The sequence below is a fragment of the Protopterus annectens genome, chromosome 4.part1 (assembly GCF_019279795.1).
Source record: "Protopterus annectens isolate FY-2018-M chromosome 4.part1, PAN1.0, whole genome shotgun sequence".
In the NCBI taxonomy this organism is placed as follows: Eukaryota; Metazoa; Chordata; order Ceratodontiformes; family Protopteridae; genus Protopterus; species Protopterus annectens.
In genome coordinates, this window is record NC_056734.1 from 646635033 (window position 1) to 646660681 (window position 25649).

At 37.2% G+C, this 25649-nt stretch overlaps 1 protein-coding gene across 2 annotated transcripts in view; it reads right to left on the reverse strand.

Annotated features, from left to right (window-relative positions):
- Window positions 1-25649, reverse strand: part of EPHB1 (EPH receptor B1) — a 1597777-nt gene that overhangs the window by 1135209 nt on the left and 436919 nt on the right. The window lies entirely within an intron of this gene.

Sequence of the window (25649 nt, forward strand, 5' to 3'; positions counted from 1 at the left end):
ACATAGAATTTTCTCTCTCTCTCTCTCTCTCTCTCTCTCTATATATATATATATATATATATATATATATATATATCTATCTTTATATATATATATATATATATATATATATATATATATGCGTATGTTATTATTTATAACCAACTACACATTTTAGCATGAAACAAATAGTTAACAAAATTCACTGAAAACACCTTCCATTTACAATGGTAATACCAAATGAAAAAAACATTGTTTTTCCAGGCTCCCCCTTGCATGTCAGTCATATCCCTAGAACTTAATATGAGCTAATAGTGGGCAAAAAGAAGGAATTTTCTTAAAACTCCCATCTGCCAGTCTTATAAAAGACAACTAAGTCAATGCACTAATATTACTATAATCATTGACACAGCAGAAAGCAAGATTAAAATAAGACAAGTCCCCTTTCAGTGTTCCAGCCACTAAACAATAGCAACAGCAGTTTTATACAGACATACACACACACACACACACACACACACACACACACACACACACACACACACACACACACACACACACACAAACATAAATGCACGCACATAAATATCTACCTATCTATATGAAATTCCACTTTGTTAAAAAGGAACAAAAGTACTAAAACAATTGTGTGGTTCTTTTCCCAGGATTTGAGCCATTGTGCAAAGTTTTTTGTTCTATGTTTACTGTTTTATATATATATATATATGTACATATATATATATATATATATATATATATATATATATATATATATATATATATATATGCTATGGAACAACTAGTCATCACTCCCACAAGAGGGGACAACATACTAGACCTGATCATTACCAACATGGGGACTCTATGCTCCACACCAGAAGTACATCCCTCATTGGTAAGATCAGACCATAAATTAATTTCACTGGATGTCCACATCCCGACCCCACCCCCAGCCCAGAAAACCACAGTGAAAAATGTCTCAAAAGCGAACTTCTCACTTCTCAAAACCGAAGTGGAATCCTTCAAGGCCCCTGGGCCAGTGGAAACTACGACCCAAACTACAGAATCCTATATAAACGCATTCTACGGACATCTCCAGGAATGCATGGATCATGCTATCCCAAACAAAACCAAGACCCAATCATCCAAAGGCAGGCGTCCAGTCTGGTGGACCCCTGCCATAAATAAACTGTACAACAGAAGGAGGAAGCTACTACATGATAGAGAAAAATCCCTAATAGGGAAGGCATCTCTGATCAGTACTAGCAAAAAATTACAATCCCTCATAAAATCCTCCAAGGCCAGCTTCAAGAGAAAAATTGCACAGGACACCAAAGACAATCATAAGGCTTTTTTCAGTTATGTTAGGAACCTGGGATGCAACTCCCAGACTTGTTCTGAGTTGATTCTAAACGACAAAAAATACACTGAACCCACAGACATCGCCAATATCTTGGCAGACAGGTTCAGTGCAAACTTCTCCACCCCCTCCCCCAAAAGAGCAAGTATCTATCCCCGCAGAGGGCTGCCTCCCAAACATCTCTGATGCTCAGGTGAAGGCTGCCCTCTCCAAAGCAAAAAACACTGCTTCCATGGGACCAGATGGCATCCCAGGTTGTGTCCTACATGAACTCCAAGAGGAACTAATACCTCAAATAAAACAGCTATACAATCTCAGCCTCACTACAGGATATGTGCCCACAGAATGGAGTACAGCAACAGTGGTCCCACTCCACAAAGGTGGAGCCTCTATGGACCCTGGAAACTATTGCCCCATAAGCCTGACTAGCTTAGTCTGCAGGACTATGGAGAGGATCATCATGGAGCTCATAAACAAAGACATTGGGGACATACAGACACTAGATCCTACACAGTTCGGCTTTGTCAAGGGCAGATCCTGCCTTTTGAACCTGGTTGACTTCTTCAAAACAGTCACCAAAGCCACAGATGAAGGGAAGGTAGTCCACACAGCCTATCTGGACCTTGCAAAGGCATTTGACACAATACCCCACTCGGGCATCATAGATAAGCTATCCAGCTTAAATATAAACCCCTATGTCACAAGATGGGTTGCAAACTGGCTCAAAGACAGAACCCACAGAGTGAGAGTTGCTGGAGCCATGTCAGACTCGAAACCGGACACAAGTGGCGTCCCACAGGGTTCTGTCATGGGACCACTCTTGTTCGGTATATACTTTTCTGAGGTACAGGCAAACGTGGGAGGACTATGGCTCACTAAGTTTGCAGACGACTGCAAACTGGGTGCCATAATCGACTCTCCAGCTGACACAAACATCCTTCAAAAAGGTCTCACAGAGACAGATAACTGGTGCCAGCGCCATGGTTTAAAGCTAAATGCCAAAAAATGTATAGTCATACCCTTTGGCAAAAACAATGTGCCCACAAATTACCACAAAGGCGGAAACCCATTAAGTACAGAGAAAGTTATTAGGGACCTGGGGGCCCAAGTTGATAGCAATCTCTCCTTTGAAAACCACATTTCCAAAGTGGTTAGAAAGACCTTCTACATAGCCCACCTCATCACGAAGGGTTTCACATCTAGATCAAGAGAGGTAAACGTGCCCCTTTATTCATCCCTCATCAGGCCCATCATAGAATACAATGCCCCTTTTGGGATGTACCTTACCCGACACCTGCAGCAATTAGAAAGACCCCAAAAGTATCTCACCAAGAGGATCAAGGGTCTCAAACAGATGCCATATGCTGCTTGGTTAAAAAAACTCCAGCTCTACTCAGTTGCATACCGCCTACTTCGAGGCGATCGATGCCTGACATACAAAGCTATGTCAAATCCAGAATGAATGGACATGCTCCACCTCAGTAAATCTAAATCCCTTAGAGCCACACGCTCGAGGGACTTGAACCTCAGCACAGAAATAAATAGAACTTGCTGGAGGGACAGGTTCATAACCCAGAGGCTCCCTTCGCTCTGGAATAGAATTCCAGTTCATGTGAGGCAGAGCACCTCACTGAATCTCTTCAAGAAGAATCTCGAAAGGTGGATGGGGGATCGTAGGTTTGTCCCAGGGATTACTCCCGTGTCACTATTAGACAGAGGCACAGTAAACTAAACCTTAAAAAGGGCACACTATACTCAAATCAAGGGGTGGCGTAAGCCATACAGAATGGGGCTAGGCTTATAATTGCCCCACGGCAGATAGCCTAGTATGAACCTATGAACCTATGAACCTATATAAATATATATATATATATATATATATATATATATATATATATATATATAAACTAAGCAATAAGAGGCACAAGCCTGAAGAGAAAGTGCCTTACAATATCTGAGGCTGAGGTAATATGTATAACGTGGTACCCTATGGATCTTATTGCACTTATATAATAGCAATCTGTGTGTTTCATGGTGTGAATTTTGGCTTAAGTAGCTTATTTATGACAATTATATATTCTACAATGCATTTCAATGTAAAATAATTCATCCTCCCTATTTAAACTGATTATGTAGAGTTTAATTTTTTAAGTGTGTGGAATTTTGATTTGAAATGTTATCAAGTCATTCTAGGGCCCTTCTGTAAAATTGTTGTATACTGCAGAGCGATTGACATTTGTTGAAAATAATTTAAAAAGGACGGACTTTTTGGTTTAATTGTTTTTTAACCAAACTGTAATGCTTACACTTTCTGGGTTTCCATTTGTTTTCCCCCTTTTTGAAGACAATTTATCTTTTTTGTTAAAAAGTTCATATTTGTACTACAGCATATAGTGGTTTAAGTAACAGAATAAATCCTGCCCCCAGCATTCTCAATATATGTGGTCCATTTCCTTATAGAAAAAGCTTTGTACACTTTTCAGTAAGTAATAACTCACATAACTCTAACATCCCGTCAGTGACATACCCAGAGACAGCATGTGGATGCATCCATAGAGTTTAATGAACACCCATACACACACACACACACACACACACACACACACACACACACACACACACACACACACACACACACACACACATCCCCACACATGCATACACACACATGACAGCTACCATGTCCATTTAGAATATGGCTGCATCCTCACACTACAATCAATCCGCAAGTTCAACTGACATTGATGTACAGAAAATGATATTTTCTATAAAGATTTTATTCAGAAATGTGACATACATATATAGATAGATTGTAAACTCTAAGGCAAGTTGAGGAGCAGGAGTCAAGAAGTAAGAAACATAATCCAAAAAAATTCATTGTACAAATGGTGAGCACTTTCACAAATAAATTGCTTCATCAGACCAATTCAAACAATGATGTCACATCCTTTTATACCCATTAAAATTCAAATGAACCAATCATTCATAGGCATCACCTGAAAGCTGCACTCTACTAAAAAAAAAATGTATATAAATATATATATATATATATATATATATATATATATATATATATATATATATATATATTATATATATATGCAATATATAATACATAATATATACAAATATTAAAACTTATATAACTTAGAAGGTAAACAATATATCTAACAAAATATATTATATAACAAAATATAAAAACTAAAATATGAGCATTGTAAAAACATATTAGACATTTAAGACATCTATATTTATTTCTTGAGTTTCCTACTTCTCAATTTGGCTGTAATGGCTATACGGTCATTGGGCCCTTTACCTAAATGGGCTCTTAACCTTACAATCCAGGTAAGGTTTCTGTTTTATTACAAACATCCCCCAACCTAGCATCTTCATATACAAGCTCTAACACCCTAAATTTAAACTGATTGCTAACCCCATTTTCTATAGTGTGCTTAGCTAATGCACTATATGTATGTCCTTGCCTATAACAATAGTCGTGGTCCCTAATGCGTTCACAAAGACGTCTATTCATCTTTCCAATATTGAATGAAGAACAGACTATGCATTGTGCTAAGTAAACAAGGTTCTTACTATTACAGTCAGCATTAACATCAAATCTATACACTCTGCTAGTATCCGCATGCCTAAACTCAGTGCCTTCTTGTATAAAAGTACAAATATTACAACCACCGCATCTAGTTTTTCCGACCCCTTATATTATAAATATATTATGAATGATAGAGGGAAAGCAAAAAGGCGAGAGATAGGATTGTATCGAACCACCTTAAAGGCATATGTGGAAGTTGGAAGATGGGAGGAAGATCAGATGATGTTTAAACTCTAGCCAGTGCAATTTCCTGAGTGATATGCACTGATGGTGTTAGGAAGGGTGACCTTAGGCAAACTTAAAAACTCTGTTGTATGCTTGCTTGAGCTTAACCAGTTGATTTGAAAGAAGATTACTGAGAATGTTGTTGTGTCTTTCAGCTTTTCCCAGTTAGGGGTCGCCACAGCGGAACTCCGGTCCGCTAATGATTGGCAGTAGATTTTTACGTGCCGAGTTGCCAGCCCTGACGCACAACCTTCAGCGAAGGTACGCCCATTCATGCATGTCTCCACACAGAAGACGCTCTAGCTGAGAATCGAAGAGGACAACATCTTACTGTGACGCAACAATGCTACCGCAGCACCACCACAGCAGTAAGATTACTGAGAATGTATGAGGAATAAAGGAGGCTGTGAACCAGATACACTTTAGCTATTGTTCAGCAAATGTACTAAGTTATGAAATGCACTGCACTATAGAGGAGTTACAGTTTTGTGCTCATTTCCAAGAAGCCAAGTTTAACACATTGTACAACTTTAAACACCTAATCAAAGGTTAGGTATTTAAAGCTAATGACTTTATCAGGAGATTTTCCACTGGATAAATTTTTGAGAAGAGAAAGTCTGGGTAGAGAAGATGGAGTTCTGGTTAAAATATCTTGAACTTAACTTTTGGTGGTATTCAGGAGGATAACCAAGTTTCTTATCCAAGCCTCTAACTTCTTAAAAGTATAATGAGTTTTAGAATAAGATTCAGCTGTATTTTGAGAGGAGAATAAAAGGGTAGAGTAAGTGGTATACTGGACAAGCCCAGCTGAGAAAGCAGTGCTAAACAGTATCATTCATAAAGAGGATGAAGAAAAACAGACCAAGAGCCGAGACTTGGGGAGTCACTCTAACCTAAACTGAGAAGCCTGAGCTATAACAACAACTCAGCAATCAGAAAGAGATCAGTTATCAAGGTAACTGACAAAAAGAGATAGAAGATATTATCTAGATAAGTCACACATAGCTAGTCTGCTTAGTAGATTCCATGATGCACTGTATTAAATTAAAACCAGCCAGTTCAAGTACGTTTTAGTTCTGAGCATGCATAATATGAAAAGTTTAGGAGAGTAGTTTCACTTTTCTTTTGTGGACACAATTCAAGATGTGTGGACAATAAGGTTATAATATGTTAACTGTGCCATATCTGCCTATGGCTGAACATTTCCAAGACTTTTCAAAATAATAGAAATAGTGCAGTAGATCAAAAGCAGCTGAGATCACAGGAGTGCACACCTTTACGCTGAATGTCAGTTACTGCTATCGTTCTCAGGTTTGGGAGCACACCTTTACGCTGAATGTCAGTTACTGCTATCGTTCTCAGGTTTGGGACATGAGCTTCATTGATGCACCACTTAATAAGTATGGCAACCCAATGTGCTTGTGTCTCTCCTGCAAGTCTCATGCTTTCTGGTGTATGCCATCAGCTGAGAGGGTATTTAACCTTTTTAACAATTCTTTAAATTAAGGTAGAACTGACTGTGGAGATATTTAAAAGGGGAGTGGGAGAGAAAGTCAGAGGTCTTCACCACATCTAGTAGTAATTGCTGCTGGAGACACTCTGGAGAGAGGCTGGCAGATCTACGATATTCTATTCAGGAGAAACATCTAGAGAAGGGCTGGCTGATGAACCTTGTCATGACTGAGCATCTGCTGAGGACTGTTCTGGTATGACAGAAAGTAGTCATTGTTTTTCGGAGCATGAGCTCTGTTTTACATCTGAGGAGCAATGGATCTAGTTTAACAGTACTGCTTCCAGATCTGATCCCTTTCTAACTCTTTCCTGGAAAGAGTTCTTGATTTTGTTCTCTTACATCTCACCAGTGCTACATTGTTAAGGAGAGAGACGGAGATATGACTTATTCAAGAACAGGATAGCAGGGTATAAATGAAGGTGGTAAAGCAGCATCCAGTGTATCGATTTAAGAGCAGAAATAAAGTAAAGAACTTAAATATTTTGGGGTTTCTCATAAAAGTAAAGTAACACACTTTATTTGCTCTGCTCTGTGACCATAGACAATGATGTGGTGATGGTTAGTTAAATAAGCCAACCAAAAATCCTATACTTGATATGTGATCATAGACAAAGATGTGGTGATGGTTAATTAAGGAAGCCAACCAAAAATCCTATACTTGATATGTGACCATAGGCAAAGATGTGGTGATGGTTAATTAAGGAAGCAAACCAAGAATCCTACACTTGATATGTTGCCTGAGGAGGATACTAGCTCCTAGTCCAATATGTTCTCTCAGTTAGATGTCTTGTTAGTTCTTGTAGTGAGATACATTAGTTTGGCTAAAGCAGGCAGCTAAATGATAGGTTGTCAGTACTTATCAGCAGCATGCTTTGGTCAGTGTGTTAAAGTCATCCTTGACAGTTATCTCACATTTGTCGTTATCTGACAAGTAGGATAAGGCTACTTTGTAGAGTTCCTTGGGAAAGACTGGAAGCATAAGGTGTCTCAAAGGATTACCACTGTGAGACACAAGGATGGAGTCTCCTGGGGAGAATACTTATAGAAGAACAGTAAGAAGACAGCAATATAATATACCAGGAAAAAAGGATGGTAATACCTCTTGTCCCTTATGGAAAAAAAAAAACTCACATTTATTTGTGGCTTTAAACCTATTTCCATGGAGGCAGTTCATATTCCTTGCAATGATTTAGACAGGTATGTAGGACATAGATTTTGCTGTAGATGCTTTGTGCGTTTAAACATGTTAATCATAGGTCATTATTATGGTCCCATAATGTGTCATGCAGGTCACACATAAGCATGTTCTTAACTAATGGTCCTGGACAAGGATGAACATCTCACTGTCCTTACCTACAAATCTGACTTCACAGAGAATGGAATATACTAAAAATAGGAGCCTAATCACTTGCTTGACGTTGTCTATAAATATAACAATAAAACTGCACAAACTGCTACTTATACTTAGAAGAATGTAACCATACACCCTATCCGACACTTTATGATCCCAGAAGAATTCTAGTTGTCAAGATGTCCTCCTTCAAGCATCTTTGGATGTGGCTATACTGAGGCCTTACATTTAAGTATCTCATTGACTCAACTGCTAATAAAATCCAAGTCCATTTGCATGAAAGAAGAGAAATGGATGGAAAAACTATTCATTCCAATCTAGGAATTTATATTGCTTCTGCTGGTATAAGGCTTTCAATTCATTGTGTATCAGTGACAAATATGCCTAAACAATATGTTAAAATGTATTTCCTCTTCTCTTCACAGGGATAACTGTTAAACATATCTGGTTAGAGTAAGTTGGCTGCCATTCATTCTTCTTGTTTAGCATACCGTCCACTGCTATACCTACTTCCTTGTTTATGCCTGTGAGTGACGGAGCTGTCCCTTTATTGAAAGCATTTACAAGATCAGGAGAAGTGAACAAAAAGCATGCTGTAATGCATGTCCATTTTTTAACAATATACATACATGCATACATATACCTCTCAACTGTACAGATTTTCACAAAATGTCCAGATTTTTGCCTCATGTTTTTGTTCCATTTTTCATAAATATGTGGTTTTCTGGCAACTTAGAAAATAATGACAAGCATTTGAGTTTCAGACTTCATACCCTTCAGAAAATTCATGCTAATGCAAAACCTGTTGTTCTATCACATTTCTAAGTTTGTAAGAGCAATATGTAAAAATTGTCCCTATTTTTGGGCCTTTCTCCCACTTTTGTTTATGGCATTGTCCAGATTTCTTGCTCTGAGGCTGAGGTATGATACACACTTATGCACACAAGTAAATATTTTTTCTTCATGTTTTAGAGAAAAGAACTAGAATAGCACTTGTATTTAGCACTAAATCTAGAAATTCTGTACTAGATGAATTCCTTTCTATTTTGCATCACTGTATAGTTTTATAGTATTTATGTTTATTTTGCCTATGCATCTGTTTACTTGCTTATAACTGCTTGGTTTATTCATGCATTATTGTTAATTTAATTTATGACTTTTTTTTTTGGCTGGAGAATGGCTGAAGGATCCTATGACCATTCTATCCACGCAGTTAGCAAGTAAATAAAATAAATAAGTTTGGCAGACTTTGCCACAGAGTTTTGATCTAAAGGCATTAGAACTGTAGATTCTTGGCAGTGTATCACAAAATTTAATTCAAATTTATCAGCAGAACAGTGGCAAAGCAAGTGTGTATTTGGTTTTAAACAGAGCAGAGCATCAAAATCTTGGCACAGTGAGTCACGCATCACAAGAGTTTGGATAAGCAAAACCTTGGCAGAGTGTACCAGTGTTTACATTCAAACAAAGCAGAACAACAGAATCTTGGCAGAGCATTTCACAGACTTTGGATTTAAACTGAAGGCAGAAAGGCATAGAATATCAGCAGGCTTTGTTCATGAGTTTGGATTTAAACACAGAACATCAGTCCAGCAATTCTGGCATTGTTACTAAGTGTGGGCTTAACCACGACAGCTGGATCTCAACAGAGTGTGTCAAAGTTTGGGTTTAAGCAAGGGCAAAGTGACAGCATCTTAGTGGTGTGTCACGCATTTTGGATTTAAATAAAAGTGAGCAGAAGAGCAGACTTGGTTATTTGCATCTTAGAGTTTGGGTTTAAACAATGACATGCAGCAAAACCTTATCAGGCTGTACCACAAAAATGAAGGGAATAAAATATCAAAGAGTTTAAATTTTAAATTAAATAGAAAAGATTTACAGAATCTATGAAAACTGTAAAGAAGTGTTTGGATTTAAGCAGCGCAGAAGAACTGAATTTTGGACAAGTGTGTCACAGAGTATGAATGTATGCAATATAGCAGCAACAACAAATTGTGGAAGTGATGCAGAACAGTGGTTGTAAAACAACAGTCTTTTGAAAGATATTCTTCAGGTAGTAGTCTGAGACCACTGTGTGGTATATTTCTCTCCTAGAACATGAGGATCACATTTCCAAGGAGCATTTGCCAGTATTTAGGGTCTCAAACAAATGGCTGTAGTGTTACTATGACTGCCTTAGATGTTAACAAAATGTTGCTGCAATGCAGTGAGCACAGGCAGGACAACAAAGGTACATCCCTCCAGCTACAGCTACTAACTCATTCATGTTCCTGCAGAATTTGACTTTAGGGATTCAACCACAATAAAAAAGTGGTAGGACTTCCAAGCATGGACCCTTAGGTAGATAGTATAGAAAAAAGGAAGAAGGTCATTCTTGATGGGGACTCCAGAACTGAGGAGGTAGAAGTAATACAAGGAGACTATCTGCTTGGTGCCACTGCTGAAAGAGACAGACAGCAAATCTTCAAACCTGCAGTAAGAGCTGCATGAGACATGGAACTTCATGCTACTGTCTATCTGGGGCAAATAACCATGCTAGGAAAGCAAGCACGTTACTGCAGGATGAACTGCACAACTGCTTTTGGGAGCGGACTTGTGCAGGTTGTGATGTATATGTCACATTTAGCAAAGATGTTGCCTTTATGTAGCTTGAAAATAAAAACAGGATGCCTCAAATTATAAAAATCAAACTATGGTTAAAGGCTGGGGAAGAGATGAATATTTAAGTTATATCTGTAACTGGGAATGGGATGCCCAGACAGGAATTCAGATTTCCTTTGGTTTGATGGTCTGAAGTTGTCTAAGAAAGGAACGAATTGCATTATTTGCAATCAATTGAGCTAATTTGGGGGGGAAAGTTTGGAAAAGCAGCAAGGAAAGCAGAATCATAGCACATTCCCCCCATAAAAAGAGCCACTGATGAGGAACTGCAATGAGGGAGCAAGAAAAGCGGACAGAGAGAAAGGGAAGAGCAAATGCAGACTGAAGAAAACAATGCAACATTGACAGAGTTTGGATCATTCAGTGTGCAGGTTTTAGTCCTGACAATGGCAAGGGTGGCGTAGCTCCCAATAGTACAACAGTCAAAAGAGACAGGACTGAGAAGCAAATCCAAATTACTCCGGGAAAAGATGTATGGAGCTGCCTATGTTGTTACCTGTAGTAGCACTCCTCTCCTGACTGATGTTACATGTTAGGTTTGGGGGATTGTGGAATTTGTTGATAAAAAAATATAAAATATATCTGAAAGTAATCAACTTGGCTGACACAAGTTTCTTTGGTAAATTCCACACCAAGATTCAAACACTGAAACATAGTGGTTCTTGAAATTTCTGAAGATTTACAGTGCCATGTTGTAAAGCTGAAACTACCTAAAACTTTTTAAAGTTATTGTACTTCCTTATCTAGTTAGGATATGAACATTTCAACAAACTACATTTCATGGTGTCCATATTGTTACCATATGCCTTAGAAGTCTATCACATTTTATGTTCTTCAGTGGTTTGCAATATTTTTATTCACTTTGAAAACTTAATTCTGCTGTATAATTAAGTTTGATTCACAATAAAAATAAATCTAAATTATTTGCACTACTGGGATTTGGATATATAATTAAAGTGTTATGAATTACATATGTTAATTTTTCTATTGCAAAATTAGATTGCCTTCTTCTAATATTATGTGCTAACACTTTTATAACATTGTTACAGAGAATTCCATGGACAACAACAACTCATGTTTACAAACAGGGTTTTAAGGATGGTGTGGTTACACTACCAAGGCCCTTATGTTATTTAACAGTTCAAATATTTTTAATCTAATTTTATTACAGTGTTATAAAGGACAGGTGGCTAATTTAGCTAGACTTGTTTTGTATAAAGACAAAGGTTCAAAAGGAATATATCCCTGGAAATGTAAAGACTGGATTGATTAATGAAAACTATTACATGTTAAATATTAAATATCATGGACAAAAAAAACAATATGATTGTAATTCCCAATGATTCAGTATTTAATTAAGCAAAGAAGAATTGTGTATGAGTAGTCCTGGCCCCATGATTAAACCAGAATTAGAATATAAAACTTTATGTACATAGCTATCTAAACATACTTACTAATTTAAAAGGATTAAAGAAACTTAGATTTAGCTAGACAGTACTTTTCCTTATTTACAATTTTAGAAATAAAGACAAAAAGTTTGGCAAAATTATATAATTCAGGTGTGTTGATAGAAAAATAGAGAATAGATAGTAGACAAATCTAACTTGAAATATATGATTGAATATAAACCTGTATGACGACCATTAGAATTTAAATTTTCGCTAGAGTTTATCACATATATCACAACATATCACATATATTCAAGATAAAACAATGCAAAGCCTGCATATTTTTAGTATTAGTCTTTAAAATGAGTCTTCGTTTTTTATTTAAATACTGGCACTATGATTTCCACTCAGCTTTACTAGTACAATGCTGGTGTCACTGTGTACCTGTGCGTGAATGGGGGCAGCCGACCCTACAATCTTTCTTGGAGGAAGGGACCAGATATCAAGCAACTACTACTAATCTTTTTATTTCAGAGAGCTGCTATCAGAGTATGCTGTTCCTTGTGGCTTACCTAGTAAATAACTCCCTGAAACTGTTATAACACCACAAAGCATTTGGGCAGGCAATCTTGGGAATGTATGTTTTCTTGTTGAAAGTAATTTTACTCCACAGTCCGAGATGGGGTTCAAAAAAGGGCAATTTAAAATCTGGTAAATGGGCCCCTCGAACTGTTTATTACCATTTCCAAATTACCCAACTGTGCATTCTGTGGGTAAGTATGAACAGAGTTAATAAGCCTGCTTTGCACTCCATGTCTGAAACACTATTCAGATGTTGAACGGTAACTGATGAGAGCAACATGTGGAAATAATCAGCAGCAGCCTTATTTTGGGGAGCTACACTGAGACACACAAGAAGCCCCAAGTACTAGTGATAACAGTGATATAAATCAATGAGATCAACACACTATTAGCAGGATTAGTGATCCAATTATTGATGAGAGTACCAGCTACAAACAGGGAGGCAAAGCTTCAGCTCATTATAACCATGATTATGAGTAAATGCCTCATGAGGAATTGGTAGTAGCAAAAATTCAGAGTAGCATTTTGTGTTACAAACAACATTCGTTCAATTTAAAGAGCTATAAAATAACAAGTAATAACCACACAGCTTGCAGAGTCAGCAAGAGACTCCTTCTACATATATAAGATACAGCCACAAATTTATAATCCTTAACATTAGGATTGTACAATGCCAATGTGAAATCCCCAATTGAATGATATTCAATAATCTATCTATAAAAGTTTCATATGAACTGGACCAAACAAATATGAGCAAAGCTTGTTAGTCTGACAAATATTCTATATTTGACTTGATCACAATTGGAAACTGCAAGGGGAAATCAGAGACTGGGGAATTTACTGTATGGAGAAATCAGAGACTGGGGAATTTATTGTATAAGCATCACAGTTGGTTGCATCAATGCATAAGGATTGGAATCCCTGTATTGCATTTGCTGAAACTATCTTGAATAAAACACTTTTTGTGTTTTTTCAGGGGAGGAAGCCCATCCTCCCCCAAAAAAAACACAGCAGATGTATATATTCCAACTTCATGGTCACACCAACTCAAGGAAGGGGGAGGTGAGAATTATCCCAAAAAGGAAATCACTCCTGACACAACCCTCCAGCAGTGATTTCCTATGGAGGAACTCTGATTGTCAGTGAGTGGAAACTCAGCCAGTCGAAGCTTGGAAGTTCAAGCTTTGTCCACTAGTGGGTTACCCAGCAAAATTATTGGAGGTCCCCATAAGAAAATTTTAGTTTTAGCATTTGGTCAAATGCAGTTTTTATGTCTTTTTTCTCTTAAAACAATATTCAGAGACTTCATCATGATCTCTAAGTAGGGATCCTGTTAGAAACCTTTCCAGGCATCTGAAAGTGTCACTGCTTAAAAACTTGTCTTTAAATTAGTACTCTTCTTACAGTTCTTAAATTTAAAGTAGGTACTTTTGTTTGAACATACTTAATGATCAGAAAAATACAATCCTCTTTGACTTTTCAAATATGTTGACTGCATTTGAAGTATTAGAGGCATCCCCACTGTCTTCACTCTTTTAAAGGTGCCTCTTATGTTACCTTATATCTTTCTCATACAGCTTACTTTCTTAATGAGCCTGGGCAATCTCATCAAATCTTAGGTCAACATACACAATTATAGACAGACTGGTATATTTAATAATATGAATGCTTAAAAGAGTTCCACATATCATTAAAGATGTGAAAATTTAATTTTACATTCAAATGGGATTCAAAGTCTTAAAAATGCACTTATGGAATTTGAATCTTATAGCAGAAGATGTTCAAAGCTCATCATATCAGGTTCATGCAGAGGACATTGCTTCTGTGGCCTTCAACTAAAGCAGTCTGCTCTAAGGAGGCTGCACCTTGAGGAAAAGGACGCTAAACCTTGGGGAAGAGGAAGCGGCAACTTGGAAAAGAGACGGCTGTACCTTGTGGAAGAAGAAGAAACTGCACCTTGAGGAAAGAGGACTTTGTCTTGAAGCAAACTCATCTGAAATAATTCCTTTTAACACTTGCTGATGCTTGTAATAGTAACCATTGTACTAACTGTACATTACTGTTGAAAACCATACTTCCTGATTGCTGCTCAACTAAACTGTACACAGCAGAGAGACAGAGAGAAAGAGAGAGAGAGAGAGCAACAGAGAGAGAGAGAGAGAGAGATGGAGAATTGCATGCAGCAACTAAAATGGAAGATCAGTAATCCATAAGCAAATACACAGACATTGATTATCATTTCACAGAGTTTGTTTGCAAATAAAAAACAAACAAACTCAGGAACACTAAAGGACTAAAGTAGTAGAATGAAAACCATTGAATAATAAAACCTCCTTGGACCACCATGGACAATGGCATAAACAATTTATTGAATTAAAAACAAATCAAGTAAAAATGTGTAAAAAGGGGCAAGTGGGATTAGCGCTTTCAGGCTTTTGCCCTACATCAGATCCTACTTTCATAAAACTACAACCAGATAAAATAGTCCCAACAGCCAATGAAACTCATAAGTTAGGTCTTCGCCCCTTAAAGAGGATCTGATGTAGGGCAAAAGCCTGAAAGCGCTAATCCCACTTGCCATGTTTTACACATTTTTACTTGAGTTGTTTGTAATTCAATAAATTGTTTATGCCATTTTCCGTGGCACACCTTTTCAATGCAGTTTGTTTCCTTGCCAACAAAACAAGGATATTATTTAATGTAGAGTTTTACCTTTCACTCCATCTGTAAAGTATGTGTAACCACCAGCCCCACCTAACTCTGATGTCACTACTACTACTCATATAATGGTATGGAAACATACCATATTATCTGTATGGTGAGTTATCTAGGCAGCTGTCCATGTTACATTCATTCTGTGCACACAAACACACACATACACACACACACACACACACACACACACACACACACACACACACACACACACACACACACACACACACACATATATACACACACAAAAACACATCATACATACACTCCATGCCTATAAACTTTTTGAAGACTTGCTACCTTGGCATACTATCATAAACAAACTGTGCACTGACATGCATGTGTTTGTTGACTTCAGCCTTGCACATTAGGATGATAACCACCAATAGAAATACTTGTTGATTATTCAGTAAAATTGCACTTTATAAAAATGAAAAAAAAATGGAGATATCCACCATGTCTTAATTTGCTATGCTACCATGAGTGGAAAATTCATAATTTTTGCTTGAAAGTGCCTCCACAAATATCTTTTTACCCCCCTTGAGAGTAGCAAATATGTTCCCTTGGGCCTCTCCAAATTACTGGAGATGCATCGCTTTGGAGATGGAGACACACATATGCAGGCATACATTTTTGGAGTACTCAGTCCTCATTAGGCCAGTCATTGAGTATAATGTCCCCTTTACCACATACCTGTCCAGACACATGCACCAACTGGAACACCCACAGAGGTACCTTACTAAAGGTATACAAGGCCAAAACAACAGGTCCTATATGGGCTAACACAAAGACCTGCCACTATATTGGGTAATCTACAGACTACTAATTGGTGATCTGTATCTGGCATACAAGGCATTCTCCAACCCAAGACTGATGGATTTACTGCACATCAGCAAGTCATATTGGATCAGAAATACTCGATCTAGGAATCTAAACTTCTGCAAAATAACAGAATGGTTTGGAGGGACAGATACATCTCACAGAGAACACTACTGCTCTGGAACAGACTATCCACTCACAAAAAACAAAGTTCACCCCTGTCTTAACCAAGCACAACTTGGATCTATGGATGGGAAATTGAAAATGTACCCCAGGAATGCCCCCTGTACTACTAGCAGACAAAGACAGCTCCTAGATGCTTTATCCCATGGTTGGGTCTCTTCAAATACTATGGTATGCCCCATTTACTCTCATTGATTGTAATATATAATTATTAACCATGAGATGGGTAAGGCCATTATTTCATCAAATGGGATAGGTTAATTTGGTCACAAAAAGGGAAATCAATTTAAAATGGCCTGTAAGGTCAGCTAGCCTAGTATTTACCTATGATCCTATGAACTAAATGAATGCATTTAAACATAAAAACTATAAATTCATCAATACCTTTCAGACTGTTAACTGTTTTTGAAATAATGCCTTCATCATTTCTTATTACTGACCAGCTGGCATCTTTTGGATACAGGAAGAACAATAACTTAAGCAACAGGATAACACTAAGCTAGAAGCAGAACAGAGCTACAAGCACCTGCCTCTAGGCAGCAGCAAACTGTTTCTCCTTTGTTATGTTAACACCAAAGGAATGATCAGGATAAAAAGAGACAAGTAGGCCTTGCATTGGCCACCGACAAGAATCCATCAGCAAAGGTCAGCAGAACTGAAAAATGTACATCATTTTAGGAGATTTTATGTGTCATCTAAAATCCATTATAAAAGCTGGTAAATGCCTTTTTAGCAATGTTGTCAAACTCCAACTGGTCTGACACCTCTGTAAAGCATTCTTCTACCAAATCCAAAACAGAATAAACCAAGACCACTCAAACATGTTCAACATTTGAGTGTGATTTACCCTGAGATTACCTGACTAGAACTTCATTGTAGTGTTAAGAAAAAGTGTCCTCTCCTTCACTGATCCAGGAGTATCTACTTAGTTTTAACTGTTCAATACTCAGAATGTTTGCAAGCTTGCTTTTTTGTGATTGCACTTCTTATTCGGCTCCAAACATTTTACAGGTGTCAGGTTTCATGGATTGCACCTCTCAGTGATTTATTTTGCTGATTAAACAATGCTGGGGGTAGTTACCAATCACAGCACTCAAAATAGATATAAAACCAGTACTGAACATGAATTCTAGTAGTTCAGCTGTCCTTCTATGCCCAGTAAAATATGACTACATCCATGACTACTTTCTGAGTAATACTACCATATTTAAGAACACAACTACTCAGAATATAAAACACACCCCAAACTATGAAATCATAAATTAATAAATAAAAATTCTTCCTAAACTGAAAACAGAGTAGAGCGACAAATAAACAAGTATGCTTTAGCAAGGGCAAGAATGTACTTCATAAGCAGTAACATGTATTTTCTTAAAACAATGTACATTTACTGTAATATGTAAGATAAAGGAATGATACAAGTGGGTCACTAGGACCAAACAAGAAGATGTGTCCAGTAAGCTGTATATGTTTCCTTAATGTTTTGTGGACTCCTCTAAATTCAAGAGAAGTAGCTATTCCATTCTAGTGTTGTTTTCTATGGGCTAAGGTTGTCCAATGATTAAGGTCCTTAAGAGCTATGAATTTTAATTAGATTCTCTAGGTGTCTAAATTGCATACCCCAAAACATTGATCCACAGCAAGGAACCTCATGAGAGCTCTGAAGCCTTCTCAGATAGTCTCTTTACCTAAAACTGAAAAATACAGTAACATAAATAACATTTAAAGCTGTGTCTTGCAACCATATCTGTGAGTTATGGATTACTAGGAGCAATGCTATTAAAAATAGTCTGATCCCAGGGTGCTAATATGAGCCTTTGAGTAGTCTGTGTCAAGGCTCCCTATTGCTACTTATTTGACAAAGCCTACAATGCGTTTCTTCTTAAGGTCACTACTGTATCATTGGGCTGATATCCTGTAGGGGGCAGTGATTAGTGAAGTGCTGATAAGTGCATTATAATGCATTATTATTCACTGCTGCAAATCAAAACAGTGCTGCTATGAAAACGTTAACACAGCAGGTGATGAAATGTTACCTACACAGAGACATGTTACTCTGGGACATTTTTAAAAATATATCGATCTGACAACACCACGCAGATTGCGATTTTAAGCTAGACTTTGTGGCATAGAATTTTAATTAATGTCAAAGCTTCCCCATCTTATTGTGTCTGAACTTTTGAAGACTTGCTACCTTGGCATACTATCATAAACAAACTGTGCACTGACATGCATGTGTTTGTTGACTTCAGCCTTGCACATTAGGATGATAACCACCAATAGAAATACTTGTTGATTATTCAGTAAAATTGCACTTTATAAAAATGAAAAAAAAATGGAGATATCCACCATGTCTTAATTTGCTATGCTACCATGAGTGGAAAATTCATAATTTTTGCTTGAAAGTGCCTCCACAAATATCTTTTTACCCCCCTTGAGAGTAGCAAATATGTTCCCTTGGGCCTCTCCAAATTACTGGAGATGCATCGCTTTGGAGATGGAGACACACATATGCAGGCATACATTTTTGGAGTACTCAGTCCTCATTAGGCCAGTCATTGAGTATAATGTCCCCTTTACCACATACCTGTCCAGACACATGCACCAACTGGAACACCCACAGAGGTACCTTACTAAAGGTATACAAGGCCAAAACAACAGGTCCTATATGGGCTAACACAAAGACCTGCCACTATATTGGGTAATCTACAGACTACTAATTGGTGATCTGTATCTGGCATACAAGGCATTCTCCAACCCAAGACTGATGGATTTACTGCACATCAGCAAGTCATATTGGATCAGAAATACTCGATCTAGGAATCTAAACTTCTGCAAAATAACAGAATGGTTTGGAGGGACAGATACATCTCACAGAGAACACTACTGCTCTGGAACAGACTATCCACTCACAAAAAACAAAGTTCACCCCTGTCTTAACCAAGCACAACTTGGATCTATGGATGGGAAATTGAAAATGTACCCCAGGAATGCCCCCTGTACTACTAGCAGACAAAGACAGCTCCTAGATGCTTTATCCCATGGTTGGGTCTCTTCAAATACTATGGTATGCCCCATTTACTCTCATTGATTGTAATATATAATTATTAACCATGAGATGGGTAAGGCCATTATTTCATCAAATGGGATAGGTTAATTTGGTCACAAAAAGGGAAATCAATTTAAAATGGCCTGTAAGGTCAGCTAGCCTAGTATTTACCTATGATCCTATGAACTAAATGAATGCATTTAAACATAAAAACTATAAATTCATCAATACCTTTCAGACTGTTAACTGTTTTTGAAATAATGCCTTCATCATTTCTTATTACTGACCAGCTGGCATCTTTTGGATACAGGAAGAACAATAACTTAAGCAACAGGATAACACTAAGCTAGAAGCAGAACAGAGCTACAAGCACCTGCCTCTAGGCAGCAGCAAACTGTTTCTCCTTTGTTATGTTAACACCAAAGGAATGATCAGGATAAAAAGAGACAAGTAGGCCTTGCATTGGCCACCGACAAGAATCCATCAGCAAAGGTCAGCAGAACTGAAAATGTACATCATTTTAGGAGATTTTATGTGTCATCTAAAATCCATTATAAAAGCTGGTAAATGCCTTTTTAGCAATGTTGTCAAACTCCAACTGGTCTGACACCTCTGTAAAGCATTCTTCTACCAAATCCAAAACAGAATAAACCAAGACCACTCAAACATGTTCAACATTTGAGTGTGATTTACCCTGAGATTACCTGACTAGAACTTCATTGTAGTGTTAAGAAAAAGTGTCCTCTCCTTCACTGATCCAGGAGTATCTACTTAGTTTTAACTGTTCAATACTCAGAATGTTTGCAAGCTTGCTTTTTTGTGATTGCACTTCTTATTCGGCTCCAAACATTTTACAGGTGTCAGGTTTCATGGATTGCACCTCTCAGTGATTTATTTTGCTGATTAAACAATGCTGGGGGTAGTTACCAATCACAGCACTCAAAATAGATATAAAACCAGTACTGAACATGAATTCTAGTAGTTCAGCTGTCCTTCTATGCCCAGTAAAATATGACTACATCCATGACTACTTTCTGAGTAATACTACCATATTTAAGAACACAACTACTCAGAATATAAAACACACCCCAAACTATGAAATCATAAATTAATAAATAAAAATTCTTCCTAAACTGAAAACAGAGTAGAGCGACAAATAAACAAGTATGCTTTAGCAAGGGCAAGAATGTACTTCATAAGCAGTAACATGTATTTTCTTAAAACAATGTACATTTACTGTAATATGTAAGATAAAGGGAATGATACAAGTGGGTCACTAGGACCAAACAAGAAGATGTGTCCAGTAAGCTGTATATGTTTCCTTAATGTTTTGTGGACTCCTCTAAATTCAAGAGAAGTAGCTATTCCATTCTAGTGTTGTTTTCTATGGGCTAAGGTTGTCCAATGATTAAGGTCCTTAAGAGCTATGAATTTTAATTAGATTCTCTAGGTGTCTAAATTGCATACCCCAAAACATTGATCCACAGCAAGGAACCTCATGAGAGCTCTGAAGCCTTCTCAGATAGTCTCTTTACCTAAAACTGAAAAATACAGTAACATAAATAACATTTAAAGCTGTGTCTTGCAACCATATCTGTGAGTTATGGATTACTAGGAGCAATGCTATTAAAAATAGTCTGCCCCCAGGGGTGCTAATATGAGCCTTTGAGTAGTCTGTGTCAAGGCTCCCTATTGCTACTTATTTGACAAAGCCTACAATGCGTTTCTTCTTAAGGTCACTACTGTATCATTGGGCTGATATCCTGTAGGGGGCAGTGATTAGTGAAGTGCTGATAAGTGCATTATAATGCATTATTATTCACTGCTGCAAATCAAAACAGTGCTGCTATGAAAACGTTAACACAGCAGGTGATGAAATGTTACCTACACAGAGACATGTTACTCTGGGACATTTTTTAAAAATATATCGATCTGACAACACCACGCAGATTGCGATTTTAAGCTAGACTTTGTGGCATAGAATTTTAATTAATGTCAAAGCTTCCCCCCATCTTATTGTGTCTGAACTGATGGTTCAGTCTGTTAAGAAAAGCACAATATGTCAGCCTGGGTGTTATACCTACTCATCTCTTTCTTAACAAAGTGAGCTCCCAATTACACAATTGTAGTGTCAAACAGGGTATATCTAGGGTAACAAGCAAGGGAAATTGTGCACAAGTCAAGAAAGATGGCAGGTCGAACCGAAAAGACATGTCCAGTAAAGTATTTATGTCATCATGTTAACACCCGTGACAATACCGATCATTACAGGGACAGCTCTAAGGTTCAGTGAACAAAACTCTGCTCTTGGCTAGAAGGGAGGTCATAAAGAAGTACAAATGAGAAAATAAATAAGCAGAAACGAATAAGGACAGATCTGTCCCTCTCTGGCATGGTGTATGCTGTTCTGTTGCTCTTGCTATTCTGAGCTTTTCTCTCCTGTTAAGACTAGCTTTTCACTTTTATTGAGAGTTACATGTAAATCCAGAGAAGTATAGTCATTTACCATTAACAGCTCTGTTTAAGGAGTGCAGGAGTTTGATCTAAAATTAAAATTGTTCTACTACGCTTTGCCACTAATCACACACTGCATACATCCATGACTAGAATTTAACAATTATGTTCGACATTTCATAAACCTTTTACATTCCAAAATACCAGTATAACTTGAATAAATGTATTCATTAGCATAATGCATTCTGACTTAACCTATCAAGTCAGTTCCCCGCTGTTTCATTCCATTTCCTAATGCAATTACTTGGTGTCACATTTTCAGCTCTTTTCCTCTGAAAATAATGCTTAATCAGGATTTTATAAAATGATAACTTAAACCATTTGCCTTAGCATTGCTGTGAAATATACAAATAAGGCTAATATATGTATAGATTACAGTGTGGATGGGAGAGGGGTTGGCAAGAGATCACACAAGAAAGCATGCATTTATTTCTAATTCTTGTCTGTCAATGGCATAATCTGAAGTAAGAGAAGGGAAAAGGGAGGTTACTCTGCTTTTCATAAGAGAAGCATCTGCTTTAAGGAAAACAGTGTCAAGGATCATGAAAGAACTTCATTCACAGGAGTACCAAGCAGCAGTCACTGATTGGAGTCAAGTGGCAAGAAAAACAGTGGAAGGTCAAGGGCGTGCCTGATATACCCACTGATGCCCTTCGTGATCGTGTCGGATACAGGCTTTTCCTCACGTATAAAAGGATACTTGATGACATGAACAAAATCATGTGGGCATGGGCATTAGTCTGACAGCAGAATATCCCCACATTATATTGCTGCAGTAAACTGCAGTAAGGACATAACATGAAGATAGATGGCATCCTAATCTGAATCGATGGTTCTGTGACAGAAAAGGGAATTGTGAGATTTTTACGGTATGACCAATATTTAAATATTTAACTTCTGAAAGAGGGCTGGTGCTCACTCTGCAATAAAACGTACAACATCACCTACTACATGTAAACATTTTATAGGGGAATGTGCTTTCAACTATCTACAAAGATTATTAGTTTCAGGTATTACATGCCTTCATTCTTATCTTTCTTTAACTTCCCAGCTCTGTCAATGGGTCAGGCAATGTAGCCAATGCAAGGCATTTACAGGCTGGATTGAAAATGTTTAGTTGCACAAACTCTTTGGGTCTACATTTTTAGCTATGGAGGAAGATGAAATTTTAAGTTTATCTAAGTATTTACAAACTGCAGTACCATGCTCCTGCACTCCCACACATAATTTGCTGAATATTTTGTCATGCCATTCACACCTTCTGTGCTGCAGAAGTAAGGCTGCTGGTCTCCGGAAGAAGTCGTATTTCAAGCATAGTCCACAAATGACTACTCCAGGTAGAACAGAAGGCTGCCACTCCTTCTGTCCCTTTCCTAAGGTATTAAAACAGTAGTAAATCCTAGTTAAAAATGCACAGTTATACATGCAGAAACATTTAGACTTAGTGTTACTAATTCCTTTAACCTCACACTTAACATCATAGATATAGCTACAGAGTATGTCTGTGTCATAAGAAGTGTGTAGGATGCAAGCTTGTGTATTCATACCGAGGATCTGTTTTAGTTCAGCTATGTTGTGACTTAATGGTGAGGCCTAGAGCATTTTGCCTTCTTTTTCCTGATTTTTGTTCTTTTCCAGTCCTTTCAATACCAGAAAAGTGTAACTATTATTCTCATTTATCATGCGTGGCAAACAGTTTCCTGATTTTTCAGTGCAATTTGTTAGTTTAGATACACCTTAGCTAGTCAATATTCAAGAATCATCCGGCAGCTAGTACAAAGGAACCAAAGGAAATGGTGAGCCAAGAAGTGGGCCAAAGCACAGTACTTTACAGAGTTCATAATTCACTGGAAAATGAGTCAAATCCAAGCGCAAAATTAGCCTAAACACATCCATGGGATATCCATCACACATTAAACTCATACAATGGTGAAAAATATAAACAAGTTCAAAACCGGCAAAGATCTTCTTAACAATTTTATTACAAAAGGTTAAAAACAAAGCTTAGCACTTTCATCCTGTATAAATAAAGGACTTCATCAGGACTAAATTTCAACCTATATATCAGTATGTATATACCTTCTAAAACTTAATTAGATAATAATTGATGTAAATCATTTAGTTACCCATTAAGAACATATGGTTAAAAATAATTGATTACATAAATATACTTTCTATGCAATTGAAAATATTGCATTGATACAATAAATAAAGTTAAAAGACCTAAACGTATTTTATCACACCACTACCTTATTACCTAAATCCTTAAAGGTGTTGGAGAGAAATAAATAAATAAACCAATAAACTAAAATTCTGTACATTAAAGGGCTTAGTTAAAGTTTAGCTGATCTCAACTTGAGAGCCAGTAGTAACAAAATCATTTCATTCAAACCTGGACTATGGTTGGCTTCTAGAGACAATTGCCAAAATAATTATCTACACTGCAAGGCATTTTTCTATACCACTCCTATGGTCTTTTGGAACTCAATATCAACTGCTTCAAGCTTACCATTTCCTTTGCTTCATCGTTTTCTTTGAGGGGTGCCATTTCCCCCATATTTTTAATGATTAGCTAGTACAGAGGACTAAAGCTCTAACTTCTCAATAAGTTGCTTCCTGTGCCAAGGAGACAGGGTTTAAATATGTCTACCTTTATTTGCCTTCTGTGTGACCCTGGGGGCAAGTCTCTTAACTGGACACTGGTATTGGCAATTTGGGTAGACTACTTAATGGTCTTCTGGACTGCATGCCTAGTAAGTACCTATGAAACTATTTTGGTACATTATTATTTCTTACCTTGTGAGAAGCAATGAATTGCTACTGTTCTTGGGTTCTCACTGCTGCTGGCCTAAAAATAAGTTGTAGTCTGATTGATTATTGTGTTTTCTGATTTGCTTTATATTGATTCATTTTGTTTCTCATTGCTTTCTTTTATTCTTAATGTGATCGGAGTTATATGTCTGAGTCATTGACTACAATGGAGTTTGACTGTTTTTTACCTAATTTTTCATTCTTCTTTAGTCCCTTCAATACCACAGAAGAGTATTCCTTTGTTTATTGTCATTTACCATCAGTGATAAGATATTTTGCTGATTTTCAGTACAGTTTGCTAATTTGGATTCAACTTAAACAGTATTTGCAGGACATTTTGGAACATGGTTACTTTTTACATGCGAGGGATGGTAATTCACTACTTTTCTGTGTGTTCTAAGTCCTACTGGTCTAGAAATGTTATAATTTGATTGGCTATTATCTTTTCTACTACATTTTATCATGTTCTACTTTGCATTCCATTCCATGTAGCTACATTCAATGCATCAATATTATACTTGCTGTAAAGTTTTTTCTCACAGCGTGGCTAAACTACCACAATTACTAAGTATTATCATGTATACTTGTAGAGCAGTCAACATTTTTGCATTGCTGCAAACTGTACTATTTTATGAGGACTACTACCAGCTGTAAATTCAAGCACTTATTTCCCCTGCATTATTGTATATAAAGAGTATTCACACTCAGCTGCTGAGTGGTGCACAATCTGCTTTTTAATGATACAACATGGATGGAAGTTGAATCTGCTGCAAATTGGTGTTCAGTTCAGTGACACTACTACTTTGGTAGTTAATGTATTAGCTGTTTGCTATTTCTTAGAACTTTGCCTAACATAGTATCCATGCTATTTTGATAAGCTGGTAGCTATGCT